The 16,917-nt window shown below is 33.4% G+C and overlaps 1 protein-coding gene and 1 long non-coding RNA gene across 3 annotated transcripts in view; one reads left to right on the forward strand and one right to left on the reverse strand.

Annotated features, from left to right (window-relative positions):
• Nucleotides 1–1,228, forward strand: part of GRIA2 (glutamate ionotropic receptor AMPA type subunit 2) — a 140,309-nt gene extending 139,081 nt beyond the window's left edge. For both annotated transcript variants that reach the window (XM_055276233.2, XM_055276231.2), the window contains exon 16: nucleotides 1–1,228. This exon is cut by the window's left edge and continues 1,405 nt beyond it. The gene's annotated coding sequence lies outside the window, so the exon portion shown is untranslated.
• The window catches only part of LOC134736509 (uncharacterized), a 92,739-nt gene that overhangs the window by 41,014 nt on the left and 34,808 nt on the right, over nucleotides 1–16,917 (reverse strand). The gene's annotated exons all lie outside the window — the stretch shown is intronic.

The following is a 16,917-nucleotide window of genomic DNA, read 5'->3' on the forward strand; positions in this document are numbered from 1 at the left end:
TGGAATGGCTATTTTAATATGCCCAGTGTGGATAAAATGTCACATTTCTGTAACTTTTGACTAAAGAGCCTATATTTATCTAGTTAATGAATTTAAAGGATCTATCTTTCCCTTCATAAAATACCTCTTATTTCCATTAAAGCCCCCCAAGTTTAATTAATTTAGGATTTTGAATGATTATTGACACCCAATAGTTATTTTTAATATTTGTATTCTTGTTATTTCTGGAAGAAAGCCTTTGTGTAGCACTTGGTATTTTGCAAAGTGCTTTTAAAACATTCTTGCTTATTGTATTTCATAGAAGGGAAGGAGAAATGTAGGGTTTAACAGTAACCACTTGCATTGAACATGGAGGCATGTGGTATCATGATATTCTTCACTAAATTTGGCTGTCCCTAATCACATGTCCTAAGGTAATACAATATAATTTTAGTGCATTTCTCCTCATCAGGAATGCTGGAGGTGCATTTTAAGTTTTAATAATAAGTGCTAGAATGACCAAATTGCAGACTAATTGTTTCCATATTGTACTTAAAATGAGTTTTTAAAAATGAAAAAGAAATGACTATATACAATCAATGCTATTTATTGTACCTCTGGGCCTACTCTTCTAAAAATTGTAGCTTATCAATTTTTCTCTGTCAAGCTTGAACTAATGTAAATAATTGAAATAATGTAAAGTTATATTTTCATGTTTTTATAGATACAACATGACAAGAATACATAATGTAAGAGTATTTCAACTATGGATAATGTTGATTGGATAATGCACATCTCAGTTACAAGCAGTACTCATAGTTTAATATCCATGTAACGGTGCATCAATATATTGCTATATAAATATGTCTGTGTGCATATAAGTGAAAAGTGGTCAAACAAGAGTGATGACAGCTGTCTAAAGGTTTTTTTATTCATTTTATATAAAAACTGTTATGGAAAGACCAAAATGTTTATGAACTATTCTTATGTAAATTTACAATTGTCCTTTACTGTACTTTTTTGTTTACAGTATAGTACCTTATTTTCTGCTGTGTAAAGTGGGTGTCAAACTCCAAGAAGACATGCACTTTCTATAACCTCTATTGAAGATATTGGAATTTCCAATTTTTCATGTGTACTATGTCAGAAAATGCTTTCGATTTTATTTTTAAATCTAACATCGGATGGCTTTTCCGGAGTGTTGTAAAAACTTCAATCATACATAAAACATGTTCTTACAAAAGGCAAAGATCTTTATTTTTTTTACTTAATAGTACTTCAAACTAATAACAGTGAGACCAGAAAGTGTATTTAAGTTTATTCCCAAACAAGCCCAACTGTTCTTACTGAACGAGGACATCTTTGCTCAATTTATTTATCAGCTAGGTACAAAGTTAACAGAATAAAAATAACTTTTTTGTAAGCTAAAATAATTAACAATTCAGGTCGTTCATACCTACACTCATTAAGTGCTTCACATGTATGTAGGAATATGGCTATGAATTATATTACTCATTTTATTGTAGATATACCCTGCTACTACAAGATCAGGCAATACCATCACCAACCATCCCATTGGATGTTATCCGTTCAGCTGCTGTGATAGCCACATTAAAGAGCAGAAAGGTGACTTACTTTAAAAATTCCATAATGTGTTTACAAAAAGGTGTTCTTTCAGTATTGTGCTGAAAGAGAGTGTTAATGAGAAGCTAAAATTCTTGCCGCATTGTTTTTTTTACAAAGATAATCATTTTTCAGGTAATTCTATTCACAAATATTCAAAAATTATTAAGACACTATAGTTTTTCAAAGTTACACATTAATATCTTTTAATTTTATAGATTTTAATAGATTTAATGTTTCATACATAAATATACCAATGAATCTGCTTAAGATAACAGTTGGAGATCTTAATTTTCAAATCTGCAGATAATTTAAATATTTTGGTGGTCATGGTAGCAAATAGGAAAAATGAAGGGAAGCATTAGCAATATAAGAAAGCTACAGGATGATTTCCAATACAACACCTTAACAATATCATTTAAACAACATTTGTTGAAATTAATTAGAATATGGCAAAATATGATTTCTCCCCTTTCTTCTACTCTCAATCTCATCATTTCCTATAGGTACCGGTCTAGAAAGTTTAAACAAGTAAGTCAAGAATTACTTCTAGGTTAGAATGTATTTCTGGATATTTACATTTTTTCTGCTGGATAAAACTGATTATATATTTCTTTTTGAAGTAAGTGGTTTGATTGACTTAGCCACAAAAGTTTTCATTATTATCAATCTTAATTGATAATGTATGATTATAAATAATAATATTCTATGGGCTTCAGAGAGTATTTTGGTTACATTTCACAAATTTTATATGTACTCTCAACAAGCTTATTAAAGGAAATATCATAATAATATAAACATGTGTTTAAAAATAGAGCAAATTTTGTGCAAAGAGTTCTCATACTTAAAATAGGTTTATTTTTAATCACCAACATAAAAGATGGGTAAGTATAAGTGAATCATCATGATATTCTGAATGAAAATTTGGAAATGCATTAAAAGGTTTGTAAAAGTTGTATCACCTTTTAAGTAGGAAGGGATTCATTCTCTTAATGTGTTGTTTTGGCAAGACCATGAGAACAGAAATTCTATTAGCTACTAATCAGGAAATTATACCTTCTCTATTTATGTGTTTTAAAACAAAACATAGACAGCATATGGCACTCTAAGTACAGAGAGGTTCAAACATACTTATGTAAGCATGATGATATTTAAACAGGGGGACTAAAACAAAAGGTCTAAGATCCAGTGAATATAGAAAAGTGCCTAGAGTAAATCCAGTTCATAAGAATCTGTGTATGTGTTTTATACCCTGTCTCTATTCATCTCTTCTTGCTTTACCATTTTATGTTCTCTTCTTGCCCTTAAATACTACTGCCATTTTTATACCTATTATACTTTAAATGGTATCTCATTTTGTAGTTTCATTCATTTTGCTTTTTTTTCATGTTATTCCATCTATTTCTAGCTTGCTTATTGTAACAGATTTTGCTTTGTGGGCACTTGGAATGCAGTTCATTTTATCAAAGACATGACTGACAGTTTCAGAGTCTGCTTAATAACTATAATAAATGACTAAGGATTTCTCTTGTGAAATAAAATTTCTTGTTAAGCTCTATTTCAGCATTTCTCACATATTCTGATTCCATAATTGCCAATTTGTTATATTCCTCCATGTATTTACAGAGTTCCACAATTTATAGAGTTTCTGTAGGAAACAAGGGTCTCTTCTATGACACAGGAAGAATGAGAACTCTATTTGACTGTTTGCTTATCAGAATTCTCTTTCAAAGCCACTTGACACTGAGCACAAGCCAATTCTCCATTTTAATTTCATTCTCAAGCACTTCCAGATTATTCCTTAACTGCCTTTTTTCCCACTAGGTATTAAGTAAATTTTGCTATTTGAGAGCCAAATTGCTTTTTCGATATGCATAAACTCACTATTACTTCATTGGATATGCCTGAATTCACTGAATGAATTTGGTCATTTTTCTTTCTTTTTTTTTCCCTTTCAGGTTAATGTGCCAATTTCATTTTACTGTAAATTGTAATGTGGGGGTGTGGATTAAGTCTTGGGAGGTAGTCAAAACCAGGATTCTAGCTTTACCTTCCCTTTTTCTTATGCTTCCCTTTGTCTCCTCAACTGGAGTATTTGGACACTAGGACTGTCTCACTGGAATGATGAAAGGGAATTTGATATGATTATTAAAGATAGGATGCAACATTGTATCTTTTAAAAATAATCGTTTGAAGAAATGGGTTCATGATTGGAGTGCCACTTGGTGCAGAAAATGTTTTTGGTATCCAGATAAGATTTTATTTTATCATCTCAAAGCATTAGTAAAACTGTTCTATCCTGTAACTTTCATTTATTAATTATTTATTCCATCTGACAATATTTATTGAATTTCTTCCTATATAAATATTGGCCAAGGTAAGGGCTAAATTTGAAGCCTCTATTCTGAGGATTAAGTGTTATATTTTCATAAAAGGATGTAGTTCTTTGATCCCATTCATGCAGAAATAATATTATGATTACTTGGATTAGTCTGTGACAATAGTTTGATATTTTCTGTCCAACAATTTTTAACTGAAGACATTCAAACTTTAATTTAGAGCAGATATCTGATAGCATTCCTCAACAGTCTTAAATATGGACTCATAGTTTCTTTTCTTATACAAATCTTAGATTGTGTAAATTGTATGTCTATAAATTTATTTGCCATTCATTCAATATTTTTATCTCTATTCTCAAAGAGTCTAATTAAATCCATTAACAAATATCAGAGTTTGGTAATTCTAAATCTCTGCCACCTGTATAGCTTATGTATGTATATCTAGTATCTATTTCTTTGTATGAGTGTTAATTCAAAAAACATTCTAAGTATTTTTGCTTAGCAGCTAAACAGCATCTTATATACAAATGGCAACAAAAATTAAAGAATATATGTATCTTTATAAATATATACATATATATCTTAAGTAAATATATGTGTATATATTTATTTTTAAAAATCTGGTAATTTTTCAACCAAGATCCTACCAATTCAGAATTTATACCAGAAAATGTTTAATGTGAATATCACTATTTGTCAATATTTATTTTTATTTAAATATTTACACTAAATCACACCTAAATTCCATGAGGGTAGTTTATTTCAGATGGGATAGCCTCGGGGAAAATTCGAAGTTCTATTAAATTTTGTAAAAAAAAGAAAAACATATTTTGTGTTTAGGAACATATATGTTATATTTTGATTACTATCACTCATTATATTGCTAATATTAATAGGTAAGGAAATTCATTTGATAAGTATCAGAATCAAAACCAGGTATAAATTAATAGATGTATATTTTCTAGTTTTATTTTACTATTTATATTAAATTTAGAGGTTTTATGTATATAAATCACATTTTTTCCCCAGCTTCTTATGGTCAAGAATTTTGTGGTATAAGAAATGTGTGCTCACTGTGCTCACTGGAATTTTATGATTTTAGCTATTGAGTATAGTTGACTCATATCTGAAGGCACTTTTGTGTAAATATTTACAGATTTTAAAGGAAATCGCCTCATGAAAAGATTTGAAAGTTTCTTGAAACCATTATGTAGAAAATGGAAATATGTTGTACTATGAACTATGTATTCTTGCTTTGCCTATGCCTTCTACTTCACCACCCCTACAAATTGAACCCCGTTTGACTGGTTATCAATTAGAGAATAGTTTTACTGAAGTCTAAGTCATGGGTTGCAATCACATGTAACAGTTAATTTTACATGATTCCTAGATCATAGACAACATATCGAACTTTGCACATCCTTCTTGCAAATATGTGCCTTAGTTCACAGTGAGAGATAATGTGGGTGATTACTGTTCAGCTGTCATGTCTATTTGGGGTTCTTTTTAACTTAAAATGCATTCCTGGCTTTATAATCATATTTAGTATGTATCTTAAAAGGTTTTCACGTCTGTTTTATGTACATTATCTTGTCAGCTATTTGTGTTAAAGAGATAAACATATCTGTTCATTTTTATTTAATGTTGTTCGTGTTTCTGTGTGTGTGTGTGTTCACGTGTGTATTAAAAAATCCACATTCTCTGTAGCATTTACTCTGATAATTATTTATAAAATTGTTAACTTATGAGTTTGTAGTGCAAAAAACACTAGATAAATTGGAATACATTTATGGATATTTTTAAAAGGTTTTTAGAAGAAATTAATCAGCCACTCTTAGGTTGGATATATGAGTCAAAGTAACTTAAACTTGAGCCCAAAATTATGCCTTGCTGTTTTTATGTGAAATTTATTTTAAAGGACTTGCTTCACCAAAATTAAATTTCCAAGATCTGCCATTCATAATTAGTTATCAAGCATTTCCACATGGGAAAGTCTTTTGGAATCAAGTTTAAATTGTGTGCAAATCTTTTGCATTTATTTCATCAGAAAAACAACAACTTGTGGGAAATAAAATTACACTTCAATTTCAGAAATAGTTTTCTGGAAATCAGAAAAAAGTATATGCCTCAAATATCTAAATACAGTTTCTAACATCAAAGTTTAGTAAGTTATCAATATAATTTTCAAAGTGTCATGATCATCTTCAGGACACCACTTTCCCTGATGAGATACTTCCCAAGGCTTGGAAAGACTAAGCCATTGGCAAACAGGACATAGCTAGTAAATGACAAACGAAGATTGTATCTCAGATATGATTCTCTATTTGAATACTTTTTTTTCCTTTATCAGATAAAATCTCTTTGTTAACATAGAAACAGCTATATGTGAGGAAAGTAGGAATGCTCTGTTCAGAGGAACATGGGTTTTTTCCCCCTGTAAATGATGCCTTACCTTTTGAATTAGGATACACTCTTGCAATTCAATTTGTATCCAGAAACTTTTCTTACTCTGAGTAGGATATAGTATCATAAAAATGACTGTAGAAACATCATGACAATGTTAAATATTATTGCTATATATTTTTAGTAAGTAATGACATTTATTTGTATTAATATCCTAAATGTTTATGATGAAAACATAATTAATTACTCAATTAGCAATTAGAAAAGAAAGATACATGTCCATTTTTGCTTAACTGTTGTCCTAAAACCTTTTTTTAAAAAAGTTAGATTATAAGACAAATGCAAGTTGTCATTATTATATATTAATTTGCTTCTAGAAAATGTGCAAACGTTTTGCAAATAAAAATATGAATTAGTTAAAATCAAAGTATGCAACATCAAATATGCATTTTCATGTTTCAGATGTTTATAAAGATAGTGGCTTTTAACTCTATTTGATTATAAAATGGTAATATCTGGGCTTAGAGTTTACACAAAACTTCACATTAAAATTTAATACTATCATACAGGAGTATGTAAATTTCAAAGCACTTTCATATTGGATTCTTAGGTTTTTAGTCATTATTCACACATCACCACATTATTCCTATTGTCATATCATCGTTCCCAATACAATGGCAAAACCAGAAAATATTTTCACAAGCATAACACTTATTTAATGTTAGCATTTACTATTTTTACTTCCTCTGTTACACACTTATTTTTCCTATAATTTTGTCTTATCAATCTGGCCAGCTTTCACTTATAGGCATTGACATGACAATGGTTGTTTGATCTTTTAATTTCCTCTTCCTTATCATTAAACCCTATAAAAATCTTTCCTATATATGATTGAGCAAAAGTCTAGTAATCTCTCAAACAGCATGTTAATGTTTTGTTTTCTTGTGACACCTCACCTGTATCTCCCACACTCACTCTACCCTAAGCAAAGCTAATTAAATATTTTTCATTGTTCAAATGCTGTACCTGGTGGAAATCCCTCTAAAGGAGCAATGATGCTGTACTCTAGTGGTTTGCTTAAACATCAAATTCCTTTATTACAGTGCAAGCCTCCTGAAGCAGAGAATAAATATGTCTTATTTATCATCAAGTACCTGACAGGTTTTGGGAATGATAATAATAACATATAATTACAAAGCACATATTATGTCAGGCATCACATTATGAAGAACACACTATTGTTATAATCTTCATTTTACAAATAAGGAATTGGAGGCACAAAGGCATAGAGAGGTTAGATAATTTGCTCAAAATCACATGGATAGTAAAACGAAGAACAAGGTTTTGTACCTGGGTTTGAGGGTAGCAGAGTTAGCACTTGTAACCTTCACATGAAAAGAGATGGGTCACTATATAAATGCTATCAGATAAAAAAAGTTCTAAAAATAAAAAAAAGTGTTGACACACCAAACAGCAGACAGGCGCCCAGGGTATAGATTTGTAACAAGCACTCATACATCACTGGAAAACATCACCGAATGTATAATGAAGTGGAGAAAATGCTATTTAGTGAAGTCCCCATGGGATAGTAGTAGGTGTAGTTGGAAGACTGCTCTAATAAGTCATTTGGGCTAGAGTGAGATCTCTGACAAATGTGCTCCAGTAATAATGGAGAACTGCTAACCTGCCATGTAGAAAGAGTGTATCATGTTAACTGCAGAGCTTTTGCTTTGCTGAGTTTGGTGCTGGAGTAGAATTGCTAAGAAAATAAGGTGCAATTAAACATAAATTGTCTCCTTCACAGTAATTTTTTATAGCACATTATTTTTATGTAGGGCTGCTTTTTTTTTAAAAAAAAAAGTTGTATTTTATGGCCAGATTCCTGGAAAATATCGTCTAACTAAATGAAGTTAATTTTCTTTAGGAATATTTCTAATGACTTCCTTTCAAAATGGCCATATTGTTGCAATTTCTCCTTAGCCGCCCCCACTGAGTCAACTCTCACTACTTATAATGTGAACATAGATATTCCTGGGAGATATTTTTCATTCTAGCTCAACTCTTTTCAAATTGCACTCTCTATCTCGTAGGAAAACCATTTTTTCCTATGGATTTAATTATCATCTTATGCTGAGTTTTCTCAAATGTATGTGCACAGCCCTGGCCATTTTCCTCAGTTCCAGACTTGTATATTCAACTGTTCAGTAACTTATTGTTAATATAATTAATATTATTAATAATAATGACTAATAGTAATTGAAAATCTGTTAGATGCCAGCCACTATTTTAGATTTTACATATATTAATGCGTTTAACACAGAAATGAAATGCAATCAATATTATCATTATCTCTATTGTACCTTAAATAAATGGAGGTAAAAAGAGATTACATAGTTTATCCTTAGTCTCAACTGCATCTAGAAATCTCCACAGGGACTCAACCTGAACAGGCTTTAAAACTGAATTCATTATCTTCCCAGTAAAAATTGCATATGATACAATAGAAAGATCAGGGGCTGGAGGCCAAAGAGCTGGCTCCACTTCTGGTTCTGACCCTTTGTAGATCCCTGCATGAATCTGGGCATGTTCCCTATCCACTCTTCATTAGTCACATTTGTTTGTTTTTCCAGGTGTAAAGAGTTGCCTGTGCATCACACCTTCCCTAGTTCATCCCCTTGGGGATGGTTTTCGAATTACATGATGTTCATTCATTCATTCATTCATTATTTCTCACTCATAAATATTTATTGTATCCATTATGCATCAAACAATGGAAAAAGGCTGAAGTCTATTGATGGAGACAGACATGTAAAAAGATTATTATATGTAATGTAATCCTTCATTCACCAAATATTTATTGAATACCTGTTATTAACACCAAGCATTGTTCAGATAATGGGGTTAGAGAAGTAAACAAGTCTTAATGAAATAAGTCTTTATTTTCATTCAGATTACTCTCTTTTCAAGGAGACTGGCAATAAACAAATGGGCAAAAAAATACGTATCAGGATATTCTGAGTACTATGAAGTGAAAAAAGCAAAGTAAAGACGTATAGATGGATAAGGTATTATTTCTGACAGGGAGGTCAGGGAAAATATATCACCCTGAAGTATGGGTAAAATTTGAACAGAAACGTATATGAAAGGAGAAAGTTTTTTGAATATCTGAGTGAAGAGAGTAGAAATGAGAGGCACATGGAAGTATATAGTAGTAATATTTCTCTGAATAGAAATTTACATAAATCACTGGAGCTGAAATAGCTTAGACAATTTAGAAAAGCCAGTGGCTTGAACACAGTAAGCTAGAAGATAGTAGTTAGAAATAGAGTCAGGAGTTCCAAAGGTCTAGATCTTTTAGAGTTTTGGGTCATGTTAAGGACTTTACATTTTATTCAAATGTGATAATGTCAATAAAGAGTTTGGAATAAGAAAATGACATGACCTAATTTATGCATTAAAATTGGCTGTGGTTGAAAAAATAACTAACCTTCACTGAATGTTACTGTGTGCAAACACTGTGCAAAACAATTTTATCTTGAATAATGTGTATCATCCTTAGATCAACTCTGCCAACTCTAAGGTATATTATATTCCTCTTATTTAACAAATGAAGAAACTTAGATGCAAAAATTATATGACTCTATGGTCACAGAGCTGGTGATGTTTGAGCTGGTCATTGAAACCAGCAAATCTGGCAGTATAAAACACGTTGCTTCATCAAGGAACTAGACCACAGAGGAATATGAAGAAAAGAAGAAGGTAGAAGCTATACTCAAAGTCCAGGTGAGAGATGACACCTGGAGTGGTGTGAGAAGTGGGTGACCTAAACTTTTAGCAGAAATCCTAAAGGATGCAATGATAGATTGCATGTGAGAGTATAGACCGACAGACAGTAGGCAAACCGTGGTGCTATTTACTGAGATTAGAAATGGCGGGGGGGGGGGGGCAGGAAAAGGCTTGTTTTGTTTGTTTGTTTGTTTGATTTTATTTATTGGATGGGGTAGAAAATCTAGGTTTATTTTGTTTTGAAAGAAATTTGAAATAGTTATTTAGACTGGCAAGTGAGACAGTCAAGCGGGCACTTGGATACACTCATCTTAAGACATAAATTTAGAGAGTCCTCAGCACAGAGATTGCATTTATAACAACAAGATTGGATAAAACACCACCAAAACTTCTAAGTGTTGGTTCCCGGACACTGTAGTATCTAGAAGCGGGGAAATGAGGAGAAATCAGTGAAGAAGACAGAGAAGGAGCAGCCAGTGAAGTTGGAACAAAATCAAGAGAGTTTGGTGTAGTCAGTTTAATTTTTAATAGAGTATTAGAGAAAATGAAGGTTATGGAATTCCTTATAGCAGGTAACTTCTATGCTAAACCGCATATGCCGAAGCTGGTCAGACAGAAAAAGAGGCAAAGTTAATATCCCCTTAGATGCCCATCTAGACATGTAGAAATAAAGCACATTGAATATCATGCTTTCATTACTCAGTGAGTACCTAAAACAAGGACCAAATGTGCAAAGATACAGTGTAGGAACTCAGAATTTAAAAAGTCAGGAAGCCATTGCTTACATAGTGTCATAGTCACTGAAACAGGAGTTTTGCAAAGCCCTAATATCTTATGTCCTTAAGATACCAGAACAGCACATTTCTGAACCCATCAGAATTAGAATGAGTATCTTATCTAAGATTCTGTATGGAATGACACTGGTTCTGAGTGCTTTGTTCACTTCATACTACCATGAGAGCAATAAACAACAACAAAAAGGGAAACGATCACTCTAAAGATAATTAAGCTGAGTATTTGCAACAATTTGTTGCAAACACAGTTGAACCATGGTTAAGAGCATGAGATATGGAAGGAGACACATCAGGTTCGAATCAAATAGGTGCTCTACAACCTATTATGTGTTAGTTGGGAATTTGTTTACTCTCTCCCCTATTTCCACATCAGGAAAATGGAGTATCTATTTCTTAAATAGAGATAACACAGTGCTTGGCCTAAGGTAATAATTGATCAACCTATGTTGCCTTGTGTTGTACCATGTCAGTTTATAATGTGAGCATTTTTGAATACTGTATCATTAGTCTGTGAAAATTTATTTTAAGGACTTACAAATGCTACATTTACGTAACTATTTTCTTATTACTAAGCATGTAGGCTCTACATTTATGATATTATTAATAATATTTCTCTGAATATAAATTTACCTAAGTCATTGTCTACATCTTTGATTGGTATTTCTTGACATATTTAATGTCCTTGCTTCTTTTTTAGTCTATGATTTATATTTCATGAAACCAAATTACAGTTTTACAATAATAGCTAAGAGCTTCCTTCGTTAATTTACAGATTTTTCTGCCCAACATTTACCACAAAAACCACACATCATTATAATGTTCCTTTGTGCTACATTTTTCTTAAATTTATAGAGATAATGAAAAGGAAAATTAGCTGCAGCCCGAAAACTCCTTTTAAAGTATGCATCTGAGGACATCTTTACAAAGCTGTTTAAAACAGCATAGAGCTTTACTTATGCCAAAGAAATTCTCTGCTATCACACATTTTAGATGATATGATATATCCTACATTCCTTTTCTTTGAGTTAAAATTGTATAATTCAGGACATAGATGATGAAGACTATGGTTTTACTAACCAATGATTATTACTGTTTTAGGGGAATTATTGTCCAAAGAATAGAGACTCTTTTTCCTGCCAAGCTAAACTTGAATTAATTGAATCTCTTTGTGAAACAGATGTTGAAACACTTGGAAATTCAGTGGGCAGGAAGGCATCAGTCAGAAAAGATTTTTTTTTTAATTATTAATTAGTTTTTAAACATAGCTCTTTTTACTCTTATTTATTTTTAGCAATTTAATCAGATATTCCTGGAATAGGTTTTGCAGCCTTTCTGCAGTTGCGGTTTCTTTCTTTGACTTGTTTCAGAAGTTACATCATTGTCAGCCTTCCCCTTTGCTTATGATGGGAAGACAAAGAAAGGTGTTCATAGAACCTGACATAATCACTGATTTCCCAAGTCAAGATGCACAACAAGCAATGGCATCTGTTTACCACTCTTCCTGTTTTTATTTTTGGCACTGGAAAGACCAGACTCCAATGAAGTCTCATAGAAGAGCACTAAGCACTATTAATAGTTTTAGAATTGATGTAATGGCCAATATTAGACTTTACAATGGAAAGAGTTACTGATTTTTTTGGTCAAGCATTCATGTAATCTTTTTCTTAACTCATGCTACCTGTAGAAAAAAATAGTTTCAAAAGTGTATCTGCTATTAAGAAAATTATCCTGGCCAGGCACAGTGGCTCACGCCTGTAATCCCAACACTTCGAGAGGCTGAGGTGGGTGGATCACCTGAGGTCAGGAGTTCCAGACCAGCCTGGCCAGCATGGTGAAACCACGTCTCTACTAAAAATACAAAAATTAGTTGGGCATGGTGGCATGTGCCTGTAATCCCAGCTCCTTGGGAGGCTTAGGCACAAGAATTGTGTGAACCCGGGAGGTGGAGTTTGCAGTGAGCCGAGATCACACCATTGCACTCCAGCCCAAGTGACAGAGCTAGACTCCGTTTCAAAAAAAAAAAAAAAAAATCCAACTCAAAACATCAAGTTTTTTATTCCAAAACACAGTACACAATACAGTGACCTAGGATCTTTTCTTTTGAGGAAACAATTCTAACTTCAAATATTTTAATTGGGCTTTAATAACGCTGAGGGAATGCTGTGAGTCCCCCATGAGCTGAAATTCTCAAGTGGAGTCAGGGTTGAGTAGAATAAATTGGTGCTTTTCGTGGATTGTTATTAAGTTGGTGTTAGATATTCCTTCCAGTTCTAATTTGTGGCTACCAGATGCTCTGAAGCTCAGCTTGTGCTTTTGGGCTTTTGCTTTATAATCTTGTCAAATCTGGCTAAGAAATTTTTAAAGGTGCAAGGTTACCAAGTGTGATGATATTGTATAAAGAAATATACTGTTCTTGCCAGGCATGGGGGCTCACGCCTGTAATCCAAGCACTTTGGGAGGCTGAGGCAGGAGAAACGCTTGAACCCAGGAGGGGGAAGTTGCAGTGAGCAGAGATCGTGCCATTGCACTCTAGCCTGGGCAACAGAGTGAGATTCTGTCTCAAAAAAAAAAGAAAAAAGAAATATCCTGTTCTTTTGACTTAAATCTTCTACCATTCCCTAGCAGTGGGATTTGGGGCAAGTTCCTTCTCTAGCCAAACATCACTTTCATCATCTGTGACACTAGAATTTTCATACCTATCTGGCAAGCTTATGATGAGAAATAAATATTATGCAGCACCAATAACAACTAAGCTACAAATTGAGGTGTTATTCTTGACTCCTCTTCTCCTCTAATCTTCTAGTTCCTAAATCCAACAAGTTAACCAGTACTATCCGCTTGACCTTCAAGATATTTTCCAAATCCACCCACCCCCCTTCATCAAATCTGTGTTATTGTGTTAATCCAACAGGCATCATTTCTCACCTGAAGTAATTAATTAGCCCCTTAAGTGGTCACCCTGCTTTTACTCTTGCTTGCTCAGTCTTGGCATTTTATGTAAGATCTCCAGAGTAGCCAGAAGGATCTCAAAAATACAGATAAAGAGGCCGGGTGCGGTGGCTCACGCCTGTAATCCGAGCACTTTGAGAGGTGGAGGTGGGTGGATCACCTGATGTCAGGAGTTCAAGATCAACCTGGCCAACATAGTGAAAACCCATCTCTACAAAAGTACAAAAATTAGCCGGGCATGATAACAGGTGCCTCTAATCCAAGCTACTCCGGAGGCTGAGGTGGAAGAATCGCTTGAACATGGGAGGCAGAGGTTGCAGTGAGCTGAGATCAGGCCATTACACTCCAGCATGGGCAACAGAGTGAGACTCCATCTCAAAAAATAAAAATAAAAATGAAAAATGAAAAAAAAAAACAGATAAAATATCCCACTTATTCTCTGCTTAAAACCCTCGGGTAAATTTCATCTTATTCAGAATAAATCCCGACTTTCTCTCATGGCTTACAAGATTCTGCATCTCCTTGCCCTCCTTCCTCCTCTATGGGAAGAGTCTGATTCCTTCCGTGTGGCTTTTCCCCTCACTCACTCTGATCCTGTCACACTGACCTCTGGCTGCCTTCCCATGAGGGGGCCAAACTCTGATCGCCTTAGGGCCTCTGCCCACACTGATTCCTTTGCTTGCTACTCGGGAGGCTGAGGCAGGAGAATGGCGTGAACCTGGGAGGCGGAGCTTGCAGTGAGCCGAGATCCCGCCACTGCACTACAGCCTGGGCGACAGAGCAAGACTCCGTCTCAAAAAAAAAAAAAAAAAAAAAAAAGAAAAAGAAACAGCTTCCCATAAATGTTCCCTCCAGCCTTTCCTTATCATTTAGGCTTTCCTCCTCCCCTCCTTCTAATTTAGAACAGCTACTCCAGTCATTCTCTACTGGAGGGTCAAAGCTGGCTAGAGAGTTTTCAAAGGTGCATTGTTACTGTGTGATGATATTGCATAAATAGATATACTGTTTTACTGACCCTGTTTTACTTTCTTCCCGACAGTTAACCCTGCCTGCAAAAACCTTATTTATTTACTTATTTGTTAACTGTCTGTCCCTCCTCAACCAGAATATAGGATCACCAAGGAGCTGTCTCACTCACCATTGTATTTCTGGCACAAAAGACAGTGTCTTACAAGTAGTAACTAGTCAAAAAATATAACATGAATAAATACACAAATCTTCCACTATGCTTGACACTTAGTAAGTGTTCAATTAAAATTGTTGTTATACATCCTTCTATTCAATTTCCACCAGGTAATTCTACTTCAGGTGGAAGAAGTCTATTGTCTTGGTCATAGTTAATATCTCTCCAGAGAAATTGATAAATAAGCTTTGCCTTCAGTGTTGACATTATTACTCTGCACTTGTTAGATAAATGTTGTAATCTGTGTGTTCATAGATCTAGATCATAATTGTTTCATATTATAAACTAAAAGGTTATCAAGAATGAGAAAGCACAATAATGTTTATCTTCAATCAGCAAAATATCCTGACTGGTATTGCATTAATGTGAATTATACATTTTCTCTACCACAATGAAGACAGTGTGGTGCTGTGGGAAAAACCAGCTTAGAGTCAGCAGAACAACATTTATTAAGTGCTTATTTTTTACTGGCGTTAGGTATAAAAAGTGGTATAAAATGTGGTCCTTTCTCTTTAAGCAGCTTTTACTGTCATTCCATTGCTAAATATAATATGATCCTGTTTATTAAAAGGTTGAGTTATTGATTTGGAAAAACAATATTTTTCCAATCCAACATTCCCTAATATTCCCTGGCACAAAACAGGTTTTTTCGTGTGAGCATTTTCCATTCCTCTTAAAATAGAAGTGAACAGTATTCTCCAAAGTTTCTAAAATTTCCTTCAGTTTTTTTTTTTCTGAAGTCTGTAAAACAGAGAATACAGCTGCTGACATTGAAATGACATTCCATGAAACAGTAAGTGCATAGAATGCCAGGGTAAATGGGCTGTTTATTAAGTTTTTCTGATTCCATACCATACATGAGACGTTCCATCCTGTCACTAGTTATAGTTAAGGACAATTTACAACAGTATAACAGGAATTCTGCTCTTCCTCCAAGTCAGCTAAGGTGGATACATAAGAGAACCTCAATAAACATTTGCCACAAAGAGGAAAGAAAAATCAAAAACAAAAACTGGAAAGCTATAATTGAAATACACCACCTAGCATATTTAAATGTGTGTGTGTGTGTGTGTATCTCAAAACCAATCATATTAACAGACAAAAATGTATACGTGTGTTAATATGATTGTGTCAATATCTGTGTGTCTGTTAATATGATTGGTTTTGATGTTAAATTGTCCTAACCTTCCAGGAATAAGTCCTGTTTGGTCATGGTGTATTATATTTTTAATACGTTTGGGGGTTAGTTTTGTCAGAATTGCATTAAAATTTTTGTACCTGTGTTTATAGGGAATATTGTCCTATAATTTTTATTTTTTGATTTTTTTAAATCAAATTTTTGATTCAGAATAATGCTGACCTCAGAGAATAAGTTGGGTAATGGGTAATAGTCTAACCCCCTCAATTTTGGGGAGGAATTTGTATATAGTTGATATTAATTCTTGCTGCAAAGTTAGGTAGTATTCATCTGGGTAAGCCATTGGCACCTGGAGTTTTTTGTGAGATTTGTAACTGAAGATTCCAATAAATATAGGACTATTTACACTAATTTATTACTTCTTAAGCACATTTTGGTAGTTTATGTCTTTCATGAAATGTTTCCATTTGACTGAAGTTGTTGTATTTATTGGCATGAAGGTGAATATCTTATTTCCTTATTATAATTTTAATAGCTATAAAAACTATAGGGACAATAGCTTTCTCAGTCCTGATGTTGGCAGGTTGGTAGTTTGTCACCTATTATTCCATATCTATATGCACAGAAATCATCAATTTTATTGATTTTCTCAAAAAATCTTTCAGTGCCATGAATATTCAACATTATTTTTATGTTTATATTTCATTGATTACCATTCTGGCC

Source organism: Symphalangus syndactylus, chromosome 4 (assembly GCF_028878055.3).
Source record: "Symphalangus syndactylus isolate Jambi chromosome 4, NHGRI_mSymSyn1-v2.1_pri, whole genome shotgun sequence".
Taxonomy (NCBI): domain Eukaryota; kingdom Metazoa; phylum Chordata; class Mammalia; order Primates; family Hylobatidae; genus Symphalangus; species Symphalangus syndactylus.